The following is an 11,179-nucleotide window of genomic DNA, read 5'->3' as shown; positions in this document are numbered from 1 at the left end:
TTACATTTTTTTTAGGCTATTTTTTGAGATTTTCACTCTGATTTAGAAAGAAATAAGAAAGCAGATGACAACCCTCACTCATGTTGTTTTCAGTTCATAGAAAGTTCTTCCAGACCAATTTTGTGTTTTCTTTGCATTAGTTCCTTGCAGCATAGATGTTTCTCACCAAGGGAAGGATTGAAGATAGACTGGAACTAAAGCTGTGGAATTACGGAAGGACAGCTGCCAGTCAGATTTATAGAGGATATCAGGCAAGTGTACAGCCTTCCCTAGCAGTTAGGCTGAGCATAGGTGTAAGTGGAGTGATGCAAAATTGCATATTCCAAATCTGATTTTGAGAATTACCTAAATGGGAATATGGGAAAACCAGCAGAAACAGAAATACAAGCACTAGTTATTTTGCTTCATACTCTCCTAGTCTTTACAGATACAAAATAGCCATTTCATGTTTTTTTGAAAATTGAGAATTACCTGGTTTTCAACAACATGAATTGATTTATTAGCAAATGATGCGATGATGTTAGTTGTAGACCACAACTAGAACAGCTCACAGTACTGGTTTTAGTCGTGATAGTATCTTAAGTATTGTTACCAATTTATTGAGGTACATGAATACTATTCCATTGTGGGTTTTCATCTGGATTTTGTATAATGTTCCTTTCAAAGACTCTATTGCTTTTCAAGACAAAACCCAGCAAAATAATTTTGTCTTTTTGTGTTTGGTATTTTGTAATGGGAATTTGTCAATAGTAGCTCTTAGGTGTGTAGACTTACAAAAAAATTTTAACAATTGTATTTTGTGTTGGAAGCTATATCAGAAAATAAATTACTGAAACTTCTATAGTTGTGGCTGTGTAAGTGACCCATGATGTGACACTGTCTACTGAGATCCTTCTGTGATGCAGATGGAGTTAAAACATGAAATGCAGTTGCCTGATGCTATCATCATCTTCTTTCTTTCTTGCATACATGTGCTGGAGTCCAGGTGGAAATGCTTTTCAGAGCTGCAGTTGGAAAGAGTAGTTTTCCTATGAATCCTTTCAGTAGCAGTGCTGCCACTGGAGACTGACTTATTAAATAAGATCCCATTTGTACATGACCTTGAACACCATGTTTTCTATATTAGTGCTGCATTCTAAGAAAAAAATTGTAATGTTGTATAAATTAGAATGGTTTTGATGCTGTTTCTGGCACTAATTTTCACTGTCCTTTCATAAGCCTTGATGGTGGCAACATAAACTGTTGTCTACATTTCTCTGATTCAGGTGTATATTTCTAAAAAAAAATAAGATCTTAGTGCTATACCAGAAACAAACAACAAGAAGAAGAAAAAAGTTAAAGCTTTTATGGCTAATTTTTATTTTTCAATGCTGGTCAAAAGAAGAAACCACAAGATGTCACTCTATCCTAAGAAGTTGAGAAGTACTTTCCTATTGACAGTAATCCTATGTAAGTGTTGAAAAGCTGAATATCCTAAATGGGACTCAGTATATTTAAGTTTTGGTAAAATTAATGAGAGTGCTTGCGTTTGAGAGCATAATTAGACCCCGGTGCCTGAGATTAATAATAGGCGGCAGGGGGAACAAACCCCCAGAAAACTTGCTTTGTGTTGCAGCCTTTTCTCTGGTTCTCGAGAACAGATTGCTGCATTAAGTTTGTTGCTCACAGGGGACTTTTTTTTTGTCCAGTTGATAGCCTGCGCGATTGCATTGTGTACTTGGTGGGGGGTGAAATAAAATAAAAGGCCTGTTCTTTCAATCCATCTCCATGGACAGCAGTAGAGCTGTACTGTGGTTACTTCAGAAAGTCAGTTCTGCAACAGGAGACATTTATTTTGCTACAAGAGAGAAGTAACTGGGGTTAAAATCCTTGATATGACATTCTGTTGTTGTTCTCTTTTTACTTACCTTTCTTTATTTCCCCTCTCCCTTGTTACCTTACATACACTCACTAGAATTTCTGCAGGAGCAGATTGCCAGTCTGTTCTCCCCTTGTACATTGAGGTTACACCACTGTCAGTGTTCTACTCTCGCCCTGGGGAGGAGGCAATATTGTTCCTTTGGGGATTTTCTAAAACAGACAAGATATACTTCAAAAATGGTGTTTACAAGTGAATTCTTGAGTTGTTTGTGTCCCTTTTAATGGGCAATCTTTGCTTTGTCCTTACACTGGAAAACAGAAATATGTGGATTGAAGAGAGATGGATAATTTACCCCCAAACCCCAGTGCCAGGGAGGAGGAAAATTGTACCTTAGTAACTCAGATAATACCAGCAAGAAGCGAGTTCACTTCCTGTGTAAACTACTCTGTATCTATGATGAGAAATCATAGATTAATTTAGCTTGTAAAACTCTGCAATTCCCAGGAATTTTGGATCAAGCTGCAGTAGTTACAGGGGTCCAGACAGAGTGAAGATTTTGCCTGCCACCTGGGGACTTCTGTTAACTGGTTCAGTAGCTTGCCTTTCGCATCCAGCTGGCCTTGGTTAAGGACTATAAACCAAAGTTGCATATGGGAAACCATTTGCGATACGCAAGCATATTTGGTAATTTAAACTCAACAGCACTACAGCTCTGTTAGCCCATCTACGAGGGCTTCTCAAATGGTGTTCTCTTTATATAGTACTGCTCTTACAATAACATTCACATGAATGTTTTTCATTTCACAGCATTAATTAGAAGCCTGAGTCATGGACCAGTTGTTCTAGGCATTAGGCAAACTGAATGAAGACAGACAAAAGTCATGTAAGAAAATGCAGTTTAAATTGCAGTTTATAGACAATAGCACAGTGCAATAGTCAAGGCTGTGTAAAGCTAATGAAGGATATCAGATTTATTCACAGTCACTCAAGCGGGCTGGTAGATGGGAGAAAAGTGGTAAAGATAAATGTATTATCTAAACAATAGGTGACTCACACTTCACTGATAAGTTTATTTACTGTCTCTCTCATAAACCTGTATCTTCTTTTCCATATGGAAGAGTCATCTTCTGGGCAAACTGAAGGAAGAATTCCTACAGAAAAATGATTCTGTATTTGTGTAAAAATGCTTCTGAATGAGGAAACAAAAACAGAGAGGAAAGCTGATTGTGTCTAAATCATGTTGTCTGTGCTCCCATGAACAGGTTAGAACTGGCCATAGAAAAAATCCTGTTTTTTCTTTAAGAACAATTTCTTTAGATGGGTTTCAACTATTCCTTCAAGTATTCTAATGCTACCAAAAGTTTAGACCAAATCATGGTTTAACATTTGTACTCTATTTACATGTATTTGTTGAGTCATGTTTTAAAGCCAAGTAACTTACACTGCTAAAATGCTTACAAACAATAACTGTCTGGTAGCATTGCATGAACAGAATGAAATATGTCAACACATGCTAAGGAATAAGACATCAAGAAGTCCATCTTGCCCTGAGATCTGTAAGGATCATGGTCTGGACAATGCTAAATGTCACCAGTCACCAGCAGTCTGATACAAAAACCTATTTGTTTCAGGCTTTTGTCATTGTTAATGTATGTTGTAAATGGAATGTTTCTAAAGGTAATAGCCAGAAAGCTGACATATTTTAATGCAGGAATTAATAACATTTCTTAAGTTTATTACAACACAAACACTGGTCTTAAAATTCATTGGCTTTCTTTGGAAATGTTTATGTTTTTTTGGGTCAGGCTGCAACTTGGAATTCCAGTGTGTAGTAACAGTCTGTCGTTTCCCTGTATAGAACACTCCTGCCAACTCTGAACCAAGGATATGTCTTCATCAGCTGAGCTGCTATAAAGCCCTCAGTGAAACCCACAGAGAGGTAAAAGAGGTCAATTCTGATGTTGTTGCTGCCTTTTTTACACATGCCTCTGCTGATTTTTCCACTACAGAATTTTCTCCTTGGTCTAATCAAAAAGAGAATCAGAGACAATGTACTGCAGTTTGTAAGTTCACTTCAGGGTTTTTTTAACAGAAGTTGTTTGTGAATTCTCACAGTATTTTGGAGTTAGTTGTACCAATACAGTTTCGTAGGATGCATGCTGAACCAGCTAAACTTGAATACTTTTAATTCATTTATTTTCTAGTGTCGATCCAAGTTTAAAGTGTAAACCTCTATGTAACAGTGATCTGAGGTGGTTTCTTGATTACTGATCTTTTGAATCATAGCACATGGGACAGAGATCTTGGAATCATGAGTAAAATAGCTTGCCTTGTATCAAGCATTTACAAAAGCTGAGGACATAGAATAGTTAGGGTTGGAAAAAGACCTTAAGATCATCTAGTTCCAACCCTCCTGCTATGGGCAGGGACACCTTACACTAAACCATGTCACCCAAGACTCTGTCGACCCTGCCCTTGAACACCGCCAGGGATGGAGCATTCACAATCTCCCTGGGCAACCCATTCCAGTGCCTCACCACCCTCACAGTAAAGGAATTCCTCCTTATATCCAGTCTAAACTTCCCCTGTTTAAGCCTGAACCCATTACCCCTTGTCCTGTCACTACAGTCCTTAATGAAGAGTCCCTCTCCAGCATCCCTATAGGCCCCCTTCAGATACTGGAAGGCTGCTATGAGGTCTCCACGCAGCCTTCTCTTCTCCAGGCTAAACAGCCCCAACTTCCTCAGCCTGTCTTCATACAGGAGGTGCTCCAGTCCCCTGATCATCCTCGTGGCCCTCCTCTGGACTTGTTCCAACAGTTCCATGTCCTTTTTATGCTGAGGACACCAGAACTGCATACAATACTCCAGGTGAGGTCTCACGAGAGCAGAGTAAACGGGCAGGATCACCTCCTTTGACCTGCTGGTCATGCTCCTTTTGATGCAGCCCAGGATGCGATTGGCTTTCTGGGCTGTGAGCACACACTGAAGCCAGCTCATGTTCATTTTCTCATTGACCAACACCCCCAAGTCCTTCTCCACAGGGCTGCTCTGAATCTCTTCTTTGTCCAACCTGTAGCTGTCCCTGGCCTTGCTCTGACCCAGGTGTACGACCTTGCACTTGGCATGGTTAAACTTCACGAGGTTGGCATCAGCCCACCTCACAGGCATGTCAAGGTCCCTCTGGATGGCATTCCTTCCCTCCAGCATATCAAAAGAACCACACAGCTTGGTGTCATCGGCAAACTTGCTGAGGGCACGCTCAATCCCACTGTTCATATCAGCGACAAAGATGTTGAGCAAGACCGGTCCCGACACTGATCCCTGAGGACACCACTCGTTACTGGTCTCCAGCTGGACATGGAGCCATTGACGCAACTCTTTGTGTGCAGCCATCCAGCCAGTTCTTTATCCACCGAGTGGTCCATCCATCAAATTGATGTCACTCCAATTTAGAGACAAGGATGTCGTGTGGGGCAGTGTCGAACGTTTTGCACAAGTCCAGGTAGATGGCATCAACCGCTCTACCCCATCCATCAGTTCTGTAGCCCCATCATAGAAGGCCACCAAATTGGTCAGGCAGGATTTCCCTTAGTGAAGCCATGCTGGCTGTCACCAAGCACCTTGTTGATTTTCTTGTGCCTTAGCATGCTTAAAATCAAGCAAACAATCAAGTAGTGTCCCAACACCCAACGAAAGACCAAAAGCTAGATCTGATCGTCGTCATTTGGAGCCTGTTCCAAATCCCTTTGCTGTCAAAAAAAAAGGAAAAAAAAAAAAGTTGCTGTTAGTTTCAGTCAGTTTGGACCAAGTGCAGATTTCTCTCAGGTTATGACCTGCAGCATGAGTACTGGGTGGGAACTGACATACCTGTGATTTTTTTCTGATTAGCAAGAACTCATTTTTTTTTCCCTATTTGCAAAAATATGTTCTGGCCACTTACCTTATTTTCTAATCACTGGAGTTCTAATCACAGTGTCTCTACAAAAACAAAACAAAATTACTATATTCATGCAAGGTGTAAAAATTATTAGGTGTTTTTTGTGTTTACATACATGCAGTCACTCGGTGATTTAAATGTGAACATGAGAATGACGAATGTTACTATTTTACTATTATGTTATAAAAAGTAAGCAAAACCCAACCAAAGTATCTTAGCATGGAACCGTAAGATGACACAGTAGAAAATAATGAAGCCACTGTGTGTCTCTTGGTTTAGAGGCTGGAGGGTTTTTCCTTGGTACAGGATGCCTATAATGGAATAAAAAGTGTGTTTGCCCCTCTCACTTTCTCAGTAGCTAGCTTGGCTAGGTTCTTGTCTTTAGGTCCCTGAAGTTAAATGAGATTAATTCAGGGCTCTTGAAACAATTGGCGGCGTATTCCTCTGCCTGTAACATTGCACAGAGAATTCATAAGGTAAATAAAAGTAGATAGATAAAGGCAGAAAATCCTGGGGAAATAAAGGGATATCAGGTCTTAACACAGTGGGCAGTGGCCAAGCTCACCAACCATCCAGCCCATCAGCTTAGAGGGTCCTGAAAAGGAGCCATGACCCACATTTGAATAGATGGCAGAACTCATTCCTTTACATGCTGCCTCTGTGTTTGCATGTAATTCTTAGATACCACAGCTTGGTAGCTTTATTGGCAGTGCACAAAGAAGTATCTTTAAGACAAGTTAATTCAGGCTCTCTTAGCCTTGATAACGCCTGCTTAAAATCTGCTTCCTTCTATGAACAGCAAGAATACAGACATTATGTTGTGATAGTTCCATTACAAGTGACTTCCACAAAGCAATGTGGAAGGCTATTTTTTCAGAAGGGCCATTAACCATCTGGCAGCCCATTTTCCACCCTTCAGGGTAAGCATGATATTCTGAACAGCATTCAGGAAAAAGGCAGATCGACATCTTTGCTGTTTCCCCAGGAAATACATCCTGATGACTTCATAGACAAAGATTTTCAAGTAGAAAACATGTTTTATATTTGTATCTCCTTTGGCTCTGTAAAGCCCTGCTTATTTTATAGACTTTCTGTACAAAGCCTTTTTTTTTTTTAATGGAGCTTGGAGATTATTAATTTTTCAGGTGTGTTTGCATTCAGGACAGACATAGGGAAGACCCTAATTAAGGGGAATCTGTGACAGTTGAGTGCTTTTGTATGTCTTGAGTAAGAACGGCAATAATGCTGCTGGTGACTTAAGCTGCTCTAATGCTGTCTAAACCTGCACAGGCACAGCAACCAGGACTTAGTTTTTACTCAACACAGTATAAAATCACAAACTTTACTCCTGTCCTGAATCTCAGAAATCTCAGGAAAATGCTGTTTGACTGGCTTGTCAGCTCAGATCTGAGATCTGGAGAGAGATGGTGGCTCTGCCCCTTCTGTGAGGCTGGTACTCCTTTTGGCTTCCCCTCTCTCCTGTGCCTGCAATGTGGTACAGTCCAGTGTTTTGCATGCCTGTTATTCTTTTCCATGGAGGGGAAGATGCAGAGGGATGGTGGTTTGAATCACCTGGTTTTGTTCCAGTGTGCAGCTGAGGCGCTGCCAGTGCATGCACTGGACTCAGAACTGGTCTCTGGTTCACCTATTTGACTGTAGCCCAAGTGATTCATTCCACAGAAAATAACACTGCTGGAGCAGAGAAAGTAACCCTCATGCTGAGTGACCAACAAGTACAATTGGCCTAATGCTGTTGCAGCAGAGAAGGAAGAATCCTGCTAGTTTGGCACTGTATTAAGTTCCCTGCCCTTTTAAACTTCTGTGATGTCTTTCTGAGACTGAAAATTGGAACAATACGATGTTGTAAATTGCTGATCATAAACCAAGATGGAGGCTGAGGTGCAGTTGCCTACCATGTCCCAAGCTACTGTCCAAGTCACTGAGTCACCTTGTTGGGCCAAAGTGTCAGTGGATTTATGTGATAGGAAAATCCAGTAAACAATCAAAGCATTTAAAAACAAGCCAAGAAGTATGAAGCATTTGGGAGCAGCAGCTTATGTTCCCTCAGAGATGTAACACGATTTCTATAATCATAAAAATATATTAAATTTTGTTTATTTAAACCAGCCTGTGTTTTGCTGTGAGCATTAATCATCTGGTGTCACACAATAGCGCACTAAATGTCACACACTGAATCACTTCTGCGACACTGTTATGATTATTCTGGATGTAATCCACAGCTGTAGAAAGAAGTACTTCATGCCTTGCTAGCTGTAGAGCAAACACGCACTTGCAGCTTCATTTTGTATTCAGTAGCTCTACAAAACAGCAAAGGCAGCATGTAAAATGAAGAAGAATACTGAGAAGCTCAGCTGCTGATCTTTCACAATTCAACTGTAAAAGCTATGAGGTCTAAGACATTGAAGTACAAGTATCAGCAGAAATATTAACCTTAATCAAGAGAATTGCACCTGGATTTTTAATAAGTTTTGTTTGCCTGAAGAAGCAACAACAGCACATAATGTTTCCTGCTGAAGACAGGGCCCCCTTCTTCTCCCAGTGGGAGTCAAGGAGAAAAGAGAATTCCAATTTCCCAACTGCTGGAATACAACATTGAGCTGGCAGAGCAAGACAGAGAGGAGCAGCTGAAAGAAGGGTATCGTTTATGTCTGGGACTAGTTCAGTGGTCTGGCAGGTCTGTGACTGGAGAATATAGTAATATGAAGTAATTTAACAGCACCTTCATAACACCCCTTTACACCAGCAGTGGACTTAGCTTCTTTGAAGTCCAAAGATCAGGAAGGAATAGTATGGGGTTTAGTTTTGTTTTTTTTTTCTTGCAGAAAAGCTGCTGCTTTCTTCCATCACCTCATCTCTGTTAAAGCAAAAATGTAAGGGGGGTGGGGATGAGAGTAGGGGGAACAAACCTATGAAAATACAGGTTTGTCTTCAGAGGGGATTTTGGATGAAAACAGCTAAAGCAGAAGGAGGCACTGGATGAAGTCATTCTGCTTCAAGGCAGCAGATTGCCTTTACTGGACTCTGATTAAAATTAATCAGTTGGCAGGAAAGATTTATACATATTGAAGGTAACCACCCTTATCAGTGATTACAAAAAGATGCTCTGGGAAGACTCACCAACATATTTAGTGTCCTATAGTACCAGAATTTGGGTGGAAAGACAGCGTTGTGGAGAGCAAGGGGAAGGTGCATCGTCTGGCTGAAGATACTATATTGTCTTCCTGTGTTTTGAATATGTATGAGTCAAGAATCCGTTCTCTACTGAAGTCAGTAGATCTGAATTAAAATAAGTATTTTTATCATGCCTTGTGAATGCAAAATGTTTGTTGCTCAGAAATCCCCATTTGGTGATGCTAGCACTCACCTGCTTAGCAGCAGATACAAATGCTTCACAATGGAACATCAGTCCCAAGAATTATAAACGCCCCCAGTACTTCTGGAAGGAGAACGTTGTGTAGCCCGCAGGATGCATATACTGTGATACAGCAAATGCAGTCTCCGACTTTGACCAGAAACACATTTTCATTACATTTAATTTCTTTTGGCAAGACATGCCAGTGTCCAACTTTAAATGCAGGAATTGTAGACAGCTATAGTGCATCTGTCTCCTTCCTATAAAAGAGGCAGTGGAGAGAAACAAGGCTGCTTCTCCTTTCTTGCAGCACAAGGCTGCCAATTTTTTCTTTTAACTAAAAGCAAGTGGGAGTGAATTATTTGGATTTCCTGACAAAAAACTGCATGAGCACAACACCTTTAATAAGAATAGATGGTTCTCATAATGTTTCTTTCTTCTTTTCTCCGTGGTCATAGGAAGCCCTGCTTTCTGTTTTCATCTGGGGAGCATCTTTATTATTGTTGCAGACAGTGAATAACAAGACATTCATTTAACTACTTTTTTTTTCTTTTTTTTTTTTTTTTTGTGATAAGACTCGGGAAAAGAGTAGAGTTTAAAAATCAGAGATGTCAGGAATAAGTTCTGCCTGTAAATACACATCCATAGTCCTCAGCTCCTTCTTTGGTTGCAGTGGGGGCAGGGGTATCGGAATTTTAAAAGACTAAATTAAGTTTATCATGCAACTGTATTGCTTTTGCATGCTTTCCTGTTCTTTCACTCCTTTTTTAGTATATGTAGAGCTGGGTAGTTTTTACCATGTTGGCCCAGCAATGAAGTAGCATCAATCAGAACAATCAAACTGCTGTTCAGTAAAATATATTGTATTATTGAAGCAAAAGAAAGAACGGGTAGATGTTTGAAAGAGAGCAGGTATGTTTTAAAGCACGTTTGTAGTGAAATTCAATTTTCATCTCCATAAGAATACCTACACTCTTGTTTCCCTGCCTGTCTGTACATTAGTTACATATATGTATGTATGTGTGTGTAAACATGCACATACCCATCCACACACAAATATATATACATGTACAAATACGCATAGCTGTAAATATGCACATAAAATGGGTTTGCTGTGCAGGTGGAGTCTGGTATGTTGTGTGTGCATGCATGCAACTAAATATGATTCAGAATGCAGATGAAACACGTGCATATCTGAGGAAGGAAGGTACTGGGGAGAAAGGGAGGGAAAAGTGAAAGGTATTTCAGGCAAAAGAAAAGGCTGCCTAGTATAAAAAAAATTTGAGAACTGCTGGTATTGATAATGAGACTGAATTAGTCCAATGTATTATGAGTAGTTTTCACATTCCGCACATATAGAGATTATGTCTATTTATCTCACATATCTAACATATGACAACTTCATAAAGCCAGTTTAATAAAGGAGTGTTCTAGTGACTCCTAAGTGTTCCCATATTTGCTAGATCTGAGTTTCAAGAAGGCAGGGGTTTGATGAATGAAGTGAAATAATTTTTGCAGTATAACTCAGGTAATCAACTCTTCACAAAGAAGGAAACATAACTCTAGCAGTTGGCAGCAGTTACATAAATGAACACAATAATTTATGAAAATATGGTGGCATCTGCAATGATGAAAGTTAGGCAGGAGAATAACTAGACATTCTTCTTCAAATGACACAGTTTAAAAGGAAGTTTACAGGACTGAAACAGGAAATTGTTTATCAAAATGAATTAAAAATTATTTTAATATGATTAAAATTACCTGATGAGATATATGTTCAATAAATTAGGAAGTACTTAATGAATGCTGTGTTCCATCAGGAATTATTAACAATTAACATATGAAAAGGTGAAACATGAGATTCATAATAAAGATGTGGATGGAGGCAAATGAGAGTGCCCTCATTCCAGAGTTTTCTTCTCTCGGTGGCTTTATCAAATGCCTGTTCTTGTTTGTTTTGGCAGCTTTGGATCACATACTTAAAATTTTGAGAATTAGACAGAAAT

Source organism: Pezoporus flaviventris, unplaced genomic scaffold, assembly GCF_033815535.1.
Source record: "Pezoporus flaviventris isolate CSIRO_AGI_PZ_B2104156 unplaced genomic scaffold, CSIRO_AGI_Pfla_v1 ptg000013l, whole genome shotgun sequence".
NCBI lineage: Eukaryota > Metazoa > Chordata > Aves > Psittaciformes > Psittacidae > Pezoporus > Pezoporus flaviventris.
Note: the sequence above shows the minus strand (reverse complement) of the source record.